Source organism: Pelodiscus sinensis, chromosome 2 (genome assembly GCF_052426305.1).
Source record: "Pelodiscus sinensis isolate ZL-2025 chromosome 2, ASM5242630v1, whole genome shotgun sequence".
Classification (NCBI taxonomy): domain Eukaryota; kingdom Metazoa; phylum Chordata; order Testudines; family Trionychidae; genus Pelodiscus; species Pelodiscus sinensis.
This window is the reverse complement of record NC_143053.1, coordinates 62,432,670-62,452,505: the sequence shown is the minus strand read 5'-3', so window position 1 is coordinate 62,452,505 and position 19,836 is coordinate 62,432,670. Positions and strand designations below refer to the sequence as shown.

The 19,836-nt window shown below is 50.3% G+C and overlaps 1 protein-coding gene across 6 annotated transcripts in view; it reads left to right on the top strand.

The window, feature by feature from the left end:
• The window catches only part of NKAIN3 (sodium/potassium transporting ATPase interacting 3), a 508,298-nt gene that overhangs the window by 291,774 nt on the left and 196,688 nt on the right, over positions 1-19,836 (top strand). The gene's annotated exons all lie outside the window — the stretch shown is intronic.

The following is a 19,836-nucleotide window of genomic DNA, read 5'->3' as shown; positions in this document are numbered from 1 at the left end:
GAAACTCACAGTAAAATTTCAGGCAGTGGTAATACTGAAATACAACCTAGGGAAATCAGTGGAAGCTGGAACAGTCAAACAGATGCTAATCATAGAGTTTAAAGAATGCAAGGCCAGAAGGAACCATCAGGTCATCAAGACTGACCTCCTATCAGCACCACCCAACATCTGCACCGCAACAACTGAAATTAGACCAAAGTATTACAGCTTTCAGAAGATCAAACTATTATGTGCCACAGGCAGTAAACAGGAGGGATTGAGGTGCACTGTGACGGACCCTACTGGGTCCGCACTAACCGCAGGGGGGACCTTCCCCCCCCCCGAGCGGGGAAGCCGCAGCAACGGCCGGCAGCGGCGGAACCCACCCGGGGCCGCCCAAGCGCAGGTGCCGGGCAGCGCGGGAGCACGCACGCTGGAGGGGGCGGGGGTGGGCTCAACCCGCGAGCTCGCACCCGCCCAGGATGCGGCGGCCAGGGCCGGGGGGTGGAGCCTTGGGTCGGACTCCCAGGAAGCAGGGGAGGGGAGGCGTCAGGGGGGCGGGGCCACCTACCCTGACGTCACTCCCCAGGGACGCCAAAAGCGACGGCCAGGCGCCAGGGACGGGGGGAGCCAAGGAGTGGCTGCAAACCCTCAGGAGCCCGCACTCCCAGGAAGGACACCTCCAGCAGCTGGTGGACGGTGTTGGGACGGACCCGGAGCATCCGGCGGGGTGAGTGACTTACAGCGGACCCCGCCAAAGGGGGCAGCGGGCAGGGAGTGGAAGCAGCCCGGAGCGGGAGCCTTTTGGCGCCCGTGCGCAGACAAGTTGCAGGCACCAGCCCCGTCTGCCGTGGAGGGCAGCCATTAGGTGCTGTGCTCCACTTAGGGCTCCGGGCTGGGACCCGGAGGCGAGGGTGGGCCTGGGTCTCCCACTCCCCACGCACCTAGCCCCGAAGCAGGTGATCAGGAACTATAGACTTTCGTATGGGTTGGGGCGAGGACCGAGTCGCAGCCCCGGTCCCGCCCCCTCCCCCCAGACAACTACTAGCCCCTGAGGGGCGGGGAGGGGCCCCCACCCCGGACCACAGGGGAAGGGACTCACGCCGCTGAACCCTCCCCCCCCCCGACCTAGGGCAGGGGTGTGATCGCACCCAACCGCTGGCACCACGATTAAACTGGGCTAGGGACACCCGGGACCATCAAGAGGACAGGTGGGTCCGCAGAGCCCCCTCTAACTCCCCTCGGAGGGATAGGGGTGCAGTGCTCGCACCCAGAAACCCCGTCACACTGGTGGAGAATGTGGGCAGTCTGAATGTTGTCACCCACAGACGAAAGGGATGAGGCGAACCGAGCAATCGCCACCACCGCGGCCGCAAGTGAGGCAGAGGAGCCCATGGAGTCGCGCCAGTTTCTGGACTGGTTCGGGGAGAACCAGCGGCAGCAGCAGCAGGCCCAGCAAGAGCAGCAGGCCCAGTTGGTTCAACAATTGAGTAATCAATTTCAAGAGCACCAGAGGCATATGATCCAGGAGCTAGCCGCGCAGCAAGAACAATGGTGGCAGACGGTCGAGCGGAGGTGGGGGACGACCGTGACGGGACCTGGTGAGGGGCACAACCTACCCCTGCGCCTCACTAAGTTAGGGCCCCAAGATGATCCTGAAGCCTTCCTCACCACGTTCGAACGCGTGGCAATGGCAGCCTGGTGGCCACTGGAGCAGTGGGCCACCTTGGTGGCCCCATACCTGAGCGGCCTGGCCCAGCTGGCATACCGCAGCCTGGCCGTGCTCGATGCCTTAAATTACCAGAAGGTGCGAGAGGCCATCCTGGACCAGCTCGGCCACTCCCCAGAGACCTGCAGGCAGAGGTTCCGCCAAGAGTGGTTCCAACCAGGCGACCGCCCTCGGGCGGTGGCACAATGGCTGCGGGAATGGGCGAACTGCTGGCTGGAGCCCGAGCAGAAGACAGGCGCGCAGGTTACCGAGGTCATCGTGAGGAAGCAGTTTGTGCGCATCCTACCCCGAGAGGGGCAGAGGTGGGTGAGGCGGAACCAACCGATGACTCTCAATGAGGCGGTCGCACTGATGGAGGCCCACCTCCTAGCCGAAAGGGAGGAAGGGGGCAGCAGATGGGAGACCCTGCCCATCCCGAAGACGGGAGGCCCCAGACCCCCGGGGAAGCCGGCAGGGAGGGACCTGCCCCCAGGAGTTAGGCGGGGAAGAGACAGCATCCCTCGACTGGCGCCGGTCTGGCCCAGCCTGACTCCGGAGAAGGTCGAAGTGGGGGAGCGGCCGGAGTCCGGCCCGAGGGAAGCCCGGCCCGGACCCCGCGGGACGTGTTTCCAATGCGGCCAGGAGGGGCACTTTAGATGGGAATGCCCCTTGATGGACTGCACACTAAACCAAGGGGACCAACCCGCACAGGGAGGCAGCGACCCCGGGGAAGGGAACCGGGTGCTGTGCGAGATACTGGTAGAAGGGCGGCCCGCCCAAGCCCTGGTGGATTCCAGCTCATCAGTTACGCTGGTGAGGGCCGACCTCATCCCCCCCGGAAGGCCTGAGGGCCTGCCCGTGCGGATGCGATGCATCCACGGAGAAGTGAAGGCCTACCCAACGGTCCAGATCCGCTTAACGGATGGCAGGCAGGACCATCCGTGCAGGGTCGGCAAGGCCAAGTCTCTGCCCAACCCCGTGCTTATAGGCTGAGACTGGCCAGGGTTCGGGCCGCTACTGAGGGGACACGGGCAGCCCAACTTGGGGGAAACCGGAGCCGGGACCTGCTTCCAGCTCGAGACGGACCCGGATTTTACAACCAAGCAGAGGATGGACCCCGCGCTGCACCATGCCTGGGACCAAACTGTGGCACCGGAGGATACCGAGCGACCCGGGGTGGCGTCGGCCCAAGGATCACAATTCCAGGTATGGAATGATCACCTGTACCGGTCACCACCGAGCGGGGCGGGGAGGTGCGGAAGCAGCTGGTGGTCCCCGCCCGCTTCCGTCGGGAGGTGCTGGAATTGGGACATGCTAACCCCTGGTCGGGACACCTGGGACGTGAGAAAACGCTCGAGCAGATCTTGCAAAGGTTTTATTGGCCGGGGGTCTTCCGGGCTGTGAGGGACTTCTGTGAGTCATGCCCCGAATGCCAAAGGACTGCCCCGCCGCGGGTGCCGCGAGCCCCGCTAGTACCTCTCCCAGTAGTCGGGGTCCCATTCGAGCGGGTGGCCATGGACTTGGTCGGACCCCTGGAGCCCTCGGGGCGGGGGCACCGCTATATTATGGTAGTTCTGGATTACACTACCCGCTACCCTGAGGCAGTCCCGCTAAGAAACACCCGGGCCCCGACCCTAGCACGGGAACTGCTGAGGATATTCTCCTGGGTCGGCCTGCCCCAAAGTATCCTGACCGACCAAGGTCCAAATGTAACGTCCCAGGTCATCAAGGAACTCTGCCGAATGCTAAAGATCAAATGGTTGCAGACTTCCGTCTACTACCCCCAGACTGACGGGCTGGTTGAATGTTTTAATCAGACCCTAAAGGGAATGTTACGACGGTTCATGCAGGACGACCCCCGGGGGTGGGATTTAATGTTGCCGGGGCTCCTCTTTGCAGTCCGGGAGGTCCCGCAGGCATCCACCGGCTTCTCCCCTTTCAAGTTGCTGTACGGCCGATGGCCGCGAGGGATCTTAGACCTCCTTAAAGAAGGATGGGAACACCAACCCACGGCCAGACGGGGGACGGTGCAATACGTCACACAACTCCGGGAGAAGCTGAGCTGGCTGGGGGAGTACGCGCGCCTGAACCTTGGGGCGAGCCAGGAGCGTCAGGCGAAATATTACAACGCCAACGCCTGCCGGCGGGAGTTCCAACCAGGTGACCGAGTGATGCTGCTATTGCCGACGAAAGAATCAAAACTGCTGGCTCAGTGGCAAGGACCCTTCGAGGTGGTCCGCAAGGCCGGGGAGGTCGACTATGATGTGAGGATGTCCGGTCGCCGACAGGGAACCCAGATCTTCCACGTCAACCTATTAAAGAAGTGGGTGCCTCGAGAGGCCCTGTTGATTGCCCCGCCCTCGGAGGGAGACGAATGGGGACCCTGGAGTGGGGACGCAGCGACAACTCGGGATCACCCTTGACCCCGAGCTGAACCCTCAACAGCAGAGACAACTGTACGACCTTCTCCAGCGACATCAAGGGACCCTCACCACCCGGCCCGGGCGGACAACGCGGGGGGGTGCACTGTATCATTACGGAGGAAGGCCGGATTGTGCGGGAGCCCCTGCGCCCCCTCCCCCGGAAAATGTGGGATACGGTGAGGCAAGAGGTCCAACAGATGCGCCGCTGTGGTGTGATAGAGGAATCGGCAAGTGAGTGGCGTAGCCCGATCGTGCTGGTACCCAAGGCAGATGGGTCCACACGGTTCTGCATAGACTTTCGGGGAGTGAACGCGATATCCCGCTTCGATGCCTACCCCATGTCGCGAGTGGATGAGCTCCTGGAACGGCTCGGACAAGTTGCCTACATCACGACTCTGGATCTGTCCAAGGGGTACTGGCAGATACCCCTCAACCCGGAGGCCCGCGAGAAGACCGCATTCTCGACACCCTTTAGCCTGTTCCACTTCCAGACCATGCCTTTCAGGCTCCACGGGGCGGCGGCGACATTCCAGCGGCTGATGGACCGGGTCTTGGCCCCGCATCACGAATATGTCACTGCCTACATAGATGATATCTTTATCTATAGCCCCGCATGGAGAGACCACCTGGGACATGTGGAGGCCGTACTTGCCGCACTGGGTGAAGCCGGGCTCACAGCAAACCCGAGGAAATGTCATTTCGCCCAAAGGGAGGTCTCATACCTGGGGTACGCGGTGGGTCGAGGGCAACTGAGACCCATCTACAGTAAAGTGCAAGCGTTACGGGACTACCCGCCCCCGACCACGAAGAAGCAAGTCCGTCAATTCCTGGGGCTTGCGGGGTACTACAGGAGATTTGTCCCGCGGTTCGCCACCCTGGCGGCACTGCTAACGGACTTAGTGAGAAACTCAGAACCCGCCAAAGTGAGATGGAACACGCAGGCTGAGCGAGCCTTTCAAGCCTTGAAAGAGAGGCTGGCCTCGGCACCAGTATTAGCTCAGCCCAATTTCAATAAACCTTTTACTCTTTACACAGATGCCTTGGAAGTAGGACTGGGAGCCGTATTAGCGCAGGAGGAACCAGACGGGGACCATCCCATCTTGTACCTGAGCCGCAAACTGCTGCCCCGGGAGCAAGCATATGCTACCATTGAGAAGGAGGCGCTCGCTGTAAAATGGGCGGTGGACGCTTTACGATACTACCTGTGGGGAAATAAATTCAGGTTGGTGACAGACCATGCTCCATTGGTGTGGTTGAATTCTTTGAAGGACACAAACGCCCGCATAATGCGGTGGTACTTGGCCCTACAGCCCTACTCTTTCGAAGTAGTGCACCGGCCGGGAGCGTCCCATCTGAACGCTGATTTCTTTTCACGGATAGGGGAGCGAACCCCACCCCGGGAACCGCCTCACCAAAAGGGGGAGGTGTGTGACGGACCCGGCTGGGTCCGCACTAACCGCAGGGGGGACCTCCCCCCCCCCAAGCGGGGAAGCCACGGCAATGGCCGGCAGCGGCGGAACCCACCCAGGGCCACCCAAGCGTGCACGCCGGGAGCACGCACGCCGGAAGGGGTGGGAGCGGGCTCAACCCGCGGGCTCGCACCTGGCCGGGACGCAGCGGCCCGGGCCGGGGGTTGGAGCCTCGGGTCGGACTCCCGGGAAGCAGGGGAGGTGTCAGCCGACGGTCAGGGCAGTGTGTGTGTGTATGCTTCCGAGAAAAGGTTTAACGTCCGTGTCTTTACTGCTAGGACCGGGGTCCCGTCGCAGAGGGTGGCCAGCAGGCCAACAGACGCCCTGTTATATAGAAAGAGCTTATTACACCTTAGATTTTAACTGCTAGAACACAGGGGTTCCTTCGCAGCGGGCAGCCTGGGAAAGGCTGGAAAGGTGCCTTAACGGATCTTGTCACCTGGGAGTGACACAGATCCAAACGCCCAAGCTCTCCCTATGTCTGTCCCTTTTATGACCGGCTGAAGTTCTTTTAAATTGTGCTTGGTTCTGTTACAGCAACTGAAGGAGTCAGGTTAAAGCTTAAACAGTTACAGGTTTATTAAAAGACTTATAAAAGCATATGGTTACAATGGCTATTGCTCTATTTCTTAAATGCTAACAAATACAGATTTTAAAAAATGGTTACAAAGAAAATAAAGATAGAAAATAGAAATAATGGTACCAAGTGACAGCTTAATCTTTAAAGAGCTCTAAGTCTATGTATATATATACTTAAACAAAGGACCACATCCAGGTACAATTTTTACCCCTTTCTGTGCCTCTCGACTCCAGCGTGTCAGGCCAGGGCCGGTCTCTCAATTCCTAGGAAAGACGAATACGAGGTGGGCGTCCCCTTGGAACCTCGGGAGATCAAACACCAAACCCGACCAGCAGATAGATGGTAGATTGACACTCAGAGAAAATGCGCTGCTGGACCTATCTTTATACCCCTAGGGGCCCGTATTCTCTTTCTTATCTAAGATGCCGAATTCTACTGGTCCGTTTTGTGGCGCCAGTTCTTACAAGCAAGTTTCAAGTTAATTTACACTTGCAAGAGAGATAACTAAATTGTGAGCACTAGACATTTTTTTACTGGGCGAGAGATTCCTCCCCCGCGGATGGATGTGTGTTCGTATCAATATGGGTTTGAGTCAAGGGCACTCCTTGGCAGCCTCTTGGTCAGCAATTGGCGTATCTCTGTTTACAGCCATTCACGGTCACACAGCCTGGGCCTTCTGCTCTGTGTGCCCTGTATGCTCCAAGCAAAAATGGATGTTACAAGGGGGTTCCTGTCTGGCTACAGGAGGGGAGGCGTCAGGGGGGCAGGGCCACCTCCCATGACGTCACTCCCCAGGGACGCCAAGAGCGACGGCCAGGCGCCAGGGACGGTGGGAGCCAAGGAGTGGCCACCCTGGCGTCCCGGGGCCTCAAACCCTCAGGAGCCTGCACTCCCAGGAAGGACACCTCCAGCAGCTGGTGGACAGTGTTGGGACGGACCCGGTGCATCTGGCGAGGTGAGTGACTTATGGCGGACCCCACCAAAGTGGGCAGCGAGCAGGGAGTGGAAGCAGCCCGGAACGGGACCCTTTTGGCGCCCATGGGCAGACGAGTTGCGGGCACCAGCCCCGTCTGCCGTGGAGGGCAGCCGTTAGGTGCTGTGCTCCACTTAGGGCTCCGGGCTGGGACCCGGAGGTGAGGGTGGGCCCGGGTCCCCCACTCCCCACGCACCCAGCCCCGAAGCAGGTGATTGGGAACTATAGACTTTCGTACGGGTCGGGGCGAGGACCAAGTCGCAGCCCTGCCCCCCCCCCCCCAGACAACTACTAGCCCCTGAGGGGCGGGGAGGGCCCCCGCCCCGGACCACGGGGGAAGGGACTCACGCCGTGGCGGGTCCGCTGAACCCCCCCCCCCAACCGACCTAGGGCAGGGGGGTAATCGCACCCAACTGCTGGCACCGCGATTAAACTGGGCTAGGGACGCCCGGGACCGTCAAGAGGACGGGTGGGTCCGCAGAGCCCCCTCTAACTCTCCTTGGAGGGATAGGGTTGTGGTGCTCGCACCCAGAAACCCCGTCACATGCACCACTATGCCAGGGCTTTGCAATGGCAGGAAACTGATGAGTGAAATATATCCAGATGATCCTGGCAAGTTACCCACAATCCGTACATCAGAGGAAGGCAGAAATCTCCTAGGTCCCTATCAATTTCATCTCTAGGGTTCCAGACTCTACAGATTGTGATCAGCTAGACCTTGAGCTTTTATGGGCAAGAACAGCAATATAAGCACCTGACAGAGAGAATGCTCATTGCTAGTACAGAGCACTGGCCTTACACTGTCCAACATCTCATCTTCAACTGTGGCCATTCCTGATGCTTAGAGGAAGGGATGGGGACAAGGAATTATATCATGAGCACATTCAGAACTGGAGTGGTTGAGGCGATTTTTCATTGTTTGGCTTGTCAGTGAAGATCTGTCTACATCAGATTCTTGACAGAGACAGATTGTTAGGGAAATGTTACAGATAAAGTATCCTACATATTTGACCCCCAGATCGAGCAAAGAAAATTACCAAAGTGCCAGTGATCTGTAACACAGCTCTATATTTAACAATATGCAAACATTCATGTTACCCATGAATTCTGCATGAAATCATCCAGCTGCAAAGAGCCTTCTTTGTCAGTGCCAAAATCTATTACCAGAACCGGCTGCCCAGCTATTACAATTGAAAAAGTGTTCCCATATTAATGTTCCCATATTAATAAAGTTTGTAGTTTGTGGTAATGAAAGAGAAAGGAGTCATTAACTAATGCCATGTTTACATTTAAATGCTGGAGTTTTGAACATACATTTTAAAATCTTTGACAGTGTTAAATCTTATGACTGCAGGTAAATAATTCTGAGGTGTTTTGAATTTTATCTGGCAGAAATTAAATAAAGTCCAGTTTTTTAATTGATCTTGGATATCAACACATAGTTAACATAAAGAAGTCTTCAAGGATGAACTAATAGCAGGGGGCCTCATAGGGTATGTCTACACTACCACCCTAGTTCGAACTAGGGTGGTAATGTAGGCATACCGCACTTGCAAATGAAGCCCGGGATTTGAATTTCCCGGGCTTCATTTGCATAAGCCGGCCGGCGCCATTTTTAAATGCCGGCTTGTTCGAACCCCGTGCCATGCGGCACGGGCTAGATAGTTCGAACTATCAAGCCATTCCACACTATCTGTACACCTCGTTCCACCTCGTTCCACCGCGCGGCACGGGGTTCGAACAAGCCGGCATTTAAAAATGGCGCCGGCCGGCTTATGCAAATGAAGCCCGGGAAATTCAAATCCCGGGCTTCATTTGCAAGTGCGGTATGCCTACATTACCACTCTAGTTCGAACTAGGGTGGTAGTGTAGACATACCCTTAGAGATTATTTTGGGGGGTGGGATAGAGTTTCCACCCAAAAGCATTTTTCTAAAAGAATTTTCCTATTTGTTTTCATTTTAGAAATATCTAGTTCTCACTTCCAAATCTTGCTAATACACTTTTAGTTGGAGTGAAATGGTAATAACTGCCCTCTTAAAACTCTCTGCTATTATTTTTTCCTGTTATTTTTTGACCTTCTGTTATTCTCTCAGGATAGGTCTACACAGCAGGGCTATTTTGGGATACCAGAAGTATCCTGAAATAGCTACCCCGCATCTTTTGAACACGCCCACTATTTCAAGATAGGTCTCACAATAGTGGACATGCTATTTCAGCATCCCTGTAACCTTTGGGGAACAAGAGTTACAGGGATGCTGAAATAGCTTGTCCACTATTGTGAGACCTAAGGGATGTCTTGAAATAGCATGTTATTTTGAAATTTGGCACTATGTAGGTGCATCAGATTTCAAAATATGCTATTTCGAAAGTCAAAGTAAGATAAACAGTTTGCCTACCACAAATTGCGTATCTTATTTCGAGTTTAGGGTGCTGTGTAGACATACCCTCACATTGTTTCCACTTCAGGAGTAATAACTCAATTACTTTATTAGTTATTATTTTTTATTTGTGTGTGGGGGGGGGTGGATGTTGTGTAGCTCTATGCTAAGAAATTATGTAAGTGAAAGAAATGAGTTTTGCACTGAGTTCTGAAAACAGTGGGATTCGAGATCACTTTTCCCTCTTGTATTCACAAACTCTGTGTTCTCTTATCAGCCCGTGAGATGGGTCTTTCTCTTGCTGTCAATATTTTCCTGCTGTTGTCTGACAGCTTCATCACTACTGGCCACCTCAAGTAATCGAAACATGTGAGCCAGGCCACAAAAACCAAGTTATTCATGTGATTTTTAAACAATAGGGTAATAAATGTGGTGGTCTTTTCATTTGCCTTTTGATTTTTAATTCTTCTGGGATCTTGTTTTCAAGTTTTTCTGGGTAACTAAAAAAATTAAGAAAGCTAATTATCTCCAACTGTGGTAACAGAAACTTTAAACCCACATATCACAAGACTCACCATAAAATCATGAAGATTCTCATAGAACTGAGGCTAAGTCTGTGTTTGAAAGGATGGAGCGTAATCTTCCAACCAGACAGTAACAGACATTTTGACTAGCCTAGTTGTTTGATTACAGAGGGTATGTCTACACTACCACCCTAGTTCGAACTAGGGTGGTTAATGTAGGCAACCGGAGTTGCAAATGAAGCCCGGGATTTGAATTTCCCGGGCTTCATTTGCATATTGCCGGGCGCCGCCATTTTAAAATGTCCGCTAGTTCGGACTCCGTGCCCGCGGCTACACGCGGCTCGAACTAGGTAGTTCGGATTAGGCTTCTTATTCCGAACTACCGTTACTCCTCGTGTTAAGCTCTCAGTAGCCATGTTACTATTAGGGACTTTAAAATGAGCAATACGACAATCTTTTAACTGGTTTGCCATTTTTTGGAGGAAAAAATAAAGGAATGCTGGTGCAATATGACCACAGTTTCTCAGTTACTCCCTGTGTACGTGTTTTACTTGTGTCCTTTTTAGCCCTCTACCAGTATTTTGAGGAAAATCTGAATAGTAATGAGAAGAATATTGTTTACTATAAAAATGTTCCTCCCTTATATCCAGTTGTACTCTGTAGGCTCATAGAAGAAAACCAGCCTACTGACCCAAGAGCATAGAAATGTAGGGGCTTAGATATCTTTTATAATGCTTCTTATCAAAGGGTACTGGTTATTCATGAAAGCTTTTAAAAAATGAGAAATACCTCTGGCTGTATTTTGATTTAAAATCCTTTCTTAAACAAATTAACAGGAAAAGCACTCATTGTCTGCTTTGCCTCATTCAGCATTTGAAATAAAATACACACATGGACTGGCAGCAAGTCTGGCTTTTTATTGTCATAAAGTAGATTCCAAATTATTCTTGTGCTAATATTCATATTAATGGTGCTACATTCCACACATTTTCTCTGACCATTTTGCTTTTTTGCAAGGCAAGTATCACTTTGCAATGTATCACTTTGTCTGATGTTCTGTAGGTGGATTTTTGGAAGGCATGTAGTTGAACAAATTAGGGTTTGTGAGTATCTGCGCTGCTTATGTTCCCTCACCCTACTCTTTGGACCAGTCCACAAGGGAAATCCACTTCCTGGACTCTACAGTGCAGTTAAATAATGGACAAATTTCCACCACCCTATATCGGAAACCTACCAACCACTACACTTTCCTTCATGCTTCCAACTTCCATCCCAGACACATTTTTCAGTCGATTGTATAAAGCCAATACAACTGAATTTGCTCCAACCCCACAGACAGAGACAGTCACCTACAGGATCTTGACAGAGCATTCCTAAAACTGAAATACCCACCTGGAGAAGTGAAAAAACAAACTGACAGAGCCAAAAAAATACCCAGACATGAACTACTTAAAGACAGACCCAAAAGAGAAAATAACAGAACTCCTCTTGTTGATACCTACAGTCCACAACTCAGATCCCTCCAGCGCATTATACACAATCTACAACCCATCTTGGAAAATGATCCTTCACTCTCAAAGGCCTTAGGAGAAAAACCTATTCTTGCTTACAGACAACCCCCTACCCTGAAACGTATTCTTTCTGATAACCATGTCCCACAACCATATCATAAACCTCCAGGAATCCAGCCCTGCAACCAAAAAAGATGCCCACATATCTATACTGGTGAATTCATCACTGGAGCAAACAACATAAGCCACAAAATCAAAGGGTCAATTGACTGTACATCCAGTAATTTGATCTATGTCATCAAATGCCAGCAGTTCCCCACTGCTATATATATGGGTATGTCTACACTACCCTCCTAATTCGAACTAGGAGGGTAATGTAGGCATACCGCACTTGCAAATGAAGCCCGGGATTTGAATTTCCCGGGCTTCATTTGCATAAACCGGGCGCCGCCATTTTTAAATCCCGGCTAGTTCGAACCCCGTGCCGCGCGGCTACATGCGGCACGGAGTAGCTAGTTCGGATTAGGCTTCCTAATCCGAACTAGCTGTACTTCTCGTGGAATGAGGAGTACAGTTAGTTCGGATTAGGAAGCCTAATCCGAACTAGCTACTCTGTGCCGCATGTAGCCGCGCGGCACGGGATTCGAACTAGCCGGGATTTAAAAATGGCGGCACCTGGCTTATGCAAATGAAGCCCGGGAAATTCAAATCCAGGGCTTCATTTGCAAGTGCGGTATGCCTACATTACCCCGCTAGTTCGAACTAGCGGGGTAGTGTAGACATACCCTATTGGACAAACTGGACGGTCTCTGCAGGAAAGAATCAATGGACACAAATCGGATATACATAAAGGGAATATACCGAAGCCTGTTGGTGAGCATTTTAGCTTGCCTAACCACAGTCTGACAGACCTGCAAGTAGCTGTCTTGTCACAAACCAGCTCTACAAGCCAAATACACAGAGAAGCCCTGGAATCCCAGTTCATCCACAAATTCAATTCACATGCTAATGGACTTAATTGTGATATTGGCTGGTGGGACTCTACCTACTTAATAACCACTGAAGGTGGTATCCCTGAGTGGTATCCTTCCTGTTTTAGGAATCTATCTATTGACTTTGGTTTTTATCTGCTTAGATTTAAATACCCATTCTCCAGATACTTAATGATGCTCTGTCTCCCATCCTCCTCCCTTTTTCTTTCTCTCCTTCTTCCCCTTCCCCTCTCCTATTTATTTCAAGTTTTCATATCCCCAACTCATATCTCCGGTCATCCGAAGAAGTGGGCTGTGCCCACGAAAGCTCATGATACCATCTACATGTTTTGTTAGTCTATAAAGTGCCATTTTTTTTTCTGTAAAAGACTAACTTGGCTACCCCCTGAAGCTCCTACTCTTTGGAATTCACTTGGGGATATGTATTCTACAGTTATGATATTTCTTTCTGCATTCTCTATAGTAGTTGGCATCTCCATCCTCTGGGAACAAATAAGATACTTGTGATATGAGATATTGGTAATGGTTTTGGGAACTCTTGTTTCAGGAAACATTAATCTTTTCCTCCTTTTGTCTAACAGGCTAGTTGTGAACCAAGTTGAAAAGGCTGTTGAAGAATTAGTTCAGAGGCCATTTTTCACTGTATTTATTACTAAGAACAAAAGTATTTTCTCACTAAGGTTATGTCTATACTGTACTTCAGGGGTTCCCAAACTTTTTGACATGGGGACCAGTAAATCCATTCACGAGCTTTTGGAGGACCAGTAACATTCATTTGCATATTTTCATATTCATTAAGCAAATGCTGATTATTCAAATAAGTTGTTTCTGGTCCTCCCAAAGCCCCCAGTGCCAGCGTTAGCAAAGCTTTTGATACAGTCACCCACAATATTCTTGCCAGCAAGTTAAGGGAATATGGGTTGGATAAATAGACTGTAAGATGGATAGAAAGCTGGCTAGGTCAGGGTTTTCCAAACTTTTTACTTTAGTTGGAACCCGGTTTTTTTAGTACTGTTTTTTGCAGCCCAAAAATATAAACACATATTTAAAAAAAGAATTAAAAATGAATAAATTTTCAGTTTTTACCTGGCTGCATTCTCCACCCAGCCTGGGCCAGGGCTTGGGGGACCTGACACTGCATGGGCACTCCAGGAGGTGGGAGGAGGAGCAGACTGGGGGTAGGGTAGCTGTCTAGGAGGGAGGGTGCAAGGAAGGGTAGGGTTGCCAGGTGTCTGGCTTTTTACTGAACAATCTGGTATTTAAGGGTTTTGTCTGAGAAACTAATTGAGAAATTACCAGACATATAAAATGTCTGGTATTTTCTAATTAGGTAAGTTTTATTATAATTAGGTGTATCAGTCCTTAGCTGCGAACTGCCTGGCTGGTAGCTGTGCTCACGCTGCCTGAGTGTGTCTACCTGCTAGGCAGTTCACAACTACTGGAGGGAGGGTATGTTGCGGGGGGAGGGGAAAAATGGAATCCCCAGGCCGACTCAGTCCTCTGCCAGGGTCTGCATGTGCCCAGATCAGTCCTGTTCTCCCCTCCCCTCCTTCTGATCTCCCAGTCAAGCCCTGCTGCCTCTATCCAGCCCTGCTTCCAGCGGCCAGTTCCCTCCGCCTCCCAGCAATCTCCCCCGCCAGCCCTTCTCCTCCAACGACCCCGCCCCCTCCAACCAGCCCAGCTGCCCCTGTCCAGCACTGCTTCCTGCAGCTGGTTCTCCCATCCTCTTCCTCCTTTTCTCCCCTGGTCAGCCCCTCCCCCCCCCCATCCAGCCCTGGTTCTGCCGCCTGCCCTCCCCAATTTCTGCTGGACAGCCCCACTGCCTCCATCCCTGCTTCTGCCACCTGCCCGCCTGACCCCCCCATCTCCGCTACCCCCAACCTTGCTTCTGCCCCCCGTCAGCCTCCCCATCTCCGCAGGACTGTCCCGCTGCTGCCAACCCTGCTTCTGCTGCTCACTCGCCCCCTCCCCCCCATCTCCGTGGGACAGCCCCGCTGCCTCCATCCCTGCTTCCGCCGCCTGCCCGCCTGACCCCCCCACCTCCATCTCCGTGGGACAGCCCCACTGCCTCCAACCCTGCTTCTGCCGCCCACCCACCTGGATCTCCACAGGACAGCTCTGCCCAGATCCCTAACCCTGCTTCCACCGGCCGCCTGCCCCGATCTTCGTGGGAGAACCCCACTGCCCCCAACCCTTCTTTCTGGTGGCCGGTTCTCCCTTTCCTCCGCTGCCACCTCCTTCCAGCCCGCCCCACTCTGCTCCCGTAGCAGCAGTGACGCTGAGGCCTGGTATTTTTTTCCTGTGGCCTGGTATCGGGCCGCGGCCCATAGTTTGGGAAACGCTGCTGTACTGCTTCTCCAGGATACTGGAGGTATACCAGAAAAGCAATGCCACGTCCAAGGAACGTGTCCGCTTTTTTGGAAAAATCTTTGAAAAAGTGGGCATGCTCTTTTGTCATCCCTGTAAAACTCGTTTTACGAGGAGTGAGGGATGTGTTGAAAGAGCACTTTTTTTCCAAAATTTGGTGCCGTGTAGATATGCTAAATTTCAGAAAAGCCTCTTTCAATAGTAAATTCTTTTTCTGACTTTCCATTGCAGTACAGTATAGACCTAGCCTAAGATAACAAGAATGATGTTTCAGGGCATATTCTGTAGGGAATTTCATACTCACACCTCTCTTATATAATACTACACAGTGTTATAGGTGCATTTGGGGTTCCCTCACTCCTCTAAGGCAGCAAATATTGACACTTTTGAAGACAAGATTCTGGAAGTGATCAACTACTGATCTCCCATGTCAAATCTTTTGTTCTCACTAGCCTTGAAGAGACTAAAGTTTTATTACTATAGAAGGGTAAAACATCCTTCATGCTTGTTTCCATTGGTGATGGTGTGAGCTAATAAATGGCCTTTCTTGGGCCTTTGATTTTAATTTTTTACTCTTTTTCATTTTTCAAAATAAATTTCTAAGTAATTTAGTCACAAATTATGTAAAACACCTGACTTAGAGCATCAAAAGGAAAATGCATCCCCTTTGGCTTGGCTAATATAGCTTATTTGTTTCTCTATTGTGTTTGAATTCCAAATATGGGATTCCCTTAGAAATCAGTAACAGTTCCACAAAGAAGAACTGTAACAGCTGGACCATTGGTGATATTATGTGTCATGAAGTCTGCATTGTGTTGAATGAAGGACAAAATATGGCTATGTTTTGGTAGAAAGCCTTGTCTGCAATAAAATGGTGATTATACAAAAACAGGTGCACAATTGAGCCTCTGTTTTAAAATTTAGATCATTAATGTCTAATGTTAGCAGAAATTAAACCTTTATTATTACTGGTTTAAAATATTGAGCTACATGTCACCACGGTGTCAATAATACGTGTAGTGTAGGTTGTATGTTGAACGTAGAGTAAGTCAGAAAATGGGAGTGAGTGCAAATATAGAATTTTTTATACAGATCTTGATTCGACAAGACACTTAAGTGTGTACTTGACTTTGAGTTATCCCCTTCAAGTCAAGCAATTTTTTAAGTACCTTGCTGAACTGCAGGCTCAGCACCAAATACAAACAAGTAATAATAAAATAAGGTACTTAACCCAAGTAATTTATATTCTAAAGGCTTATCTACACAACAGAAATTACAGCTGCAACTAAGCCAGTGCTGAATGATTTTACTGAAAGTGTAAACAAGGGCAAATTGTGTTAAGTTACTAGTTTCTGAAAAGATGCTGAAACCAGTTCATTTGTATCTGTGCTTCCAGGTAAATTGTGTTCATCATCAGGCCAGCCATACCCATTGCTTACATCTGTTGTCAGCTGAAAGCAAATTTTGTATTCTGCACACAAGGCTTTAGGGCTTAGTAATAAAAATATTAATTCCTTCGAGCATACATAAGCTTATATGAGTGTGCAGTCCACATGCTGTCAAGGTCACCGAAGCTCATCAAATAGATTGTTTCTCTCCCTCTGTTCTAATAGAAATGTTAATTATTACCCCCCAGTGTTGTGCCATTTGAAGAGGCCTCAGAACCATGAAGGATACAGCTGAGACCAGCCGGTTTACATTAAAGCTAGACTTGAGCAATTAAGACCAATACAATCCTTCCCCCCTGGTTAAAAACCATTGTAGAGTGCTACTGAAACACATTAAAAACAGATTGTGATAGCTAACCTGGGAGAGAGGTTCTGTAGAGATGTATCTTACAGTTTACAGAGTCCAAGGAATTCTGGCTATTTAATTTGCCTATTGAAAAAATACAGGGCAATAGTGCTACATACATGTTTTAAATTTGTGTCTGCATATAACGATGGATGTTCTACACATGATCTGGACGTGTTCAGCAACTGGCTCATGATAATATATACTGCAGGGTTAGTGCTCAAGAGGGTAAATGTAAAGTGTGTGTGTGTGGGCGGGGTGGAGGAGAGCCCCTAGCACACACTGGGTGCTAACAAGAACAAATAGTAACAATAATACCTGATAACTTGCGGATATTCTAGTTAAGAGAGTTAATTTGAATGATTTAGAATTCATAAATTAAATAACAAGCAAAGTAACCACAGAGTTAAAAAACCCTCAAAGGTAGCCAGGAAAGAAAGTATGTAATCAATCTCACGCCAATCTACCAGTATCCTTGCTATTTCTTTTTCTTACAAGTTCTAAGCAAGGCAGTCATTGTCTGTCAGTTTCTCAGCAAATAATCATGCTTATTTGCAACACGCTTGCTCTGCTTTGCAGCTTATGTCGTCATCATAGCTTTTGGGTGGTATCCATGACAGGATCAAAATCTGATTGCTCTGTGTGAAATGTATGGGCAGAATGAAAACAAAGGGAGGAAATGTCTGCTCCGCTTCCAGCTATGTTCCAAACCAATGGCTAGTCCAATCCTTAAGGCTGTCCTTAACAGAAGATTATCTACTACAGTGATGGGTAGGATGGAAAAACTAAGTTAGATAGGAGCTCCAGAATAGGGATGTAAAATCCCAATTAATCAGTTAACCGGTTAAACGTAAGGATAATCTAACATTTAACTGTTTAACAGACTAAGCAGGATCCTGGATGGGGTTCCAGCTCCCAGCCCTGCATGAAGCTGTCTGCCAGCTCTTAGCCCCCGTGCTGGAGCTGAGGCTGCTGCCAGCTCCCAGTCCCAGCCCAGTGGGGCTGGCTGATGGGGTTGGAGCAGCCCTCCGCCTACACAAGCTGCAGGTGGGCAGCTGCTCTTGGAGAACCGGTTAATTGTTACCCAGTAAGCATCCTCTTTTATTTTGTTCATTCTCTCCATACATTTTTATGGCACATACTAATGCACACAGAGCAATCAGATTTACCAGTTACCTGTTTACATCCATACTCCAAAGGGACATTCTAGGGTTAGAAGTAGCATTTCAGAGGCGTGGTCCACATATTTGTGTGTGTACGCTAGTCATTCATATTATGTACTGATAAGTAGCCACAGTCTTCACAGATTAGTTCTACTGCTCTCAGAAATAGCCAGGCTAGGAGCTGTTTTTTGGGGAGAAGGATAGTTTTGTTATTGCATCCCTCCAATTTTTCCTGCTCCAAATCAGCCACAGTAAATGCAAGATCAGACCATTTAAATCAGTTAAAACTGTTAATTAGCTTTTATTTAACACACAATAAAACTGCAGACTGAATAACAAATGTGGCCGCATGGAAAGAAATTGCAGTGCTCCCCAATTAATCTCTTGTAGTGCCCACACAAACAGCACATCAGGCAGATCTCAGTATGGCATAAACAAACAATGACACTCATATAAAAACAATCTGCTATAGGAAAAAACAGTCATAAAAACAAATGGTTTAAGAACAGCAATAAGAAGAACACAACAACGTAATGAATGTGAATGAAACAAGTAAAAATGTAAGTACACCATTCTTATAACCCATTCCCCAGGATAAATCAATTTAAGCATCCTGTAACGTGTGCTAGTTATAGATTCAATATTAAAAGAAAAAGTGTATTGCACAAACTGGGTCCGATTTTAATTTACACTGGAGGTATGTCTGTACTGCAGCTGGAGTAAGCCGCCCAGCCCTTGCAAACAGACTCGAGCGATCATGCTAAAAATAGCAGCGTGGAAATTGTGGTTCTGTTGGGGACTTAGACTAAACTCCTGAGCTTAAGCAGAGGGAGCAGGATGAGCTTGAGCTCAGCTTGCTAGCACAGATATCTGCCGAAGATGTAGGGTTGCCAACTGTCTAACCATCCAAACCCAAAGACTATTGCCCTGTCTTCTGTCCTGCCCCTTCTCCAAGGCCCCATGGCCTCACTGGGGCCCCACCACCACTCACTTCATTCCCTGCTCCTGCTGTCACTCACTCTCTGCCACCCTCACTCATTTTCCCTGGGATGGAGCAGTCGGTTGGGATGAGGATGGGGGTGCAGGCTCTGAAAGGGAGTTGGAGTGTAGCAGGGGGTTCAGGTTTAGGGTAGGCGGTTGAGGTGCAGGAAGAGGTGCAGGCTCTGGAAGGAAGCTTGGGAGTGGGCTCAGGGCTGGTGCTGGGGTTTGGGGCACAAGGAATTCAGGGTGTTGGAGGAGGTGTTCGGCGTGCTCTGGTCCTTCACCACTCCTGAAATCAGCCAGCACATCCCCCTCTGCAGGTACCACCATCGCAGTTCCTATTGGCCAAAGTTCCTGGCCAATAGAAGCTGCAAAGTAATCACTCAGGGAGGGAGCAGTATGCAGAGACCCACTGTTTCACCAATAGGCTGCAGAGAGGGATGTACCAGACACTTCCAGGAGCCGTGTAGCATTGGGGGGCGGGGGGAAGGCAGGGAAACTGCCTTAGCCCTACTGAAATGCCAGACCTTTGGTGGACAATCTGGTTTGACTTCACGTAAGGGGACTGTTAGCCCCTTACTAAAACTCTGTGGGAGTTTTTGATTCGCCAGCTCCCAATATCAAAAGGGGGACGGTCCACGAGAAATCAGGGCCCTGAGACTGACAGACTCCACAGACAATGGAAAGCAGCCAACACTCCAGCTCGGCCTGATTGACAGGTTGGACAGGCCAGTGAGGAAAGTGAGAGGCCAGGCCCCGTCCTCCCTGTGAGCTGGGATTTTTCTGGGTCTCTCTGACCAAGGAGAGAGCTGAGAGACAGCTAAGAGGAGCAAGCTGTGTGGAGAGGCAGTGCTGCAGCAACAAAGCCAGGCACACACAGTCCAAGGAGCGCAGACCCTGTGTTGAGCAGCAGACTGGCAGTGCTGAGAGAGCCAAAAGGGACAGAGAAGCAACGCAAGGAGCTGGAGACTGGCAAAGCAGCACAGCCTGCA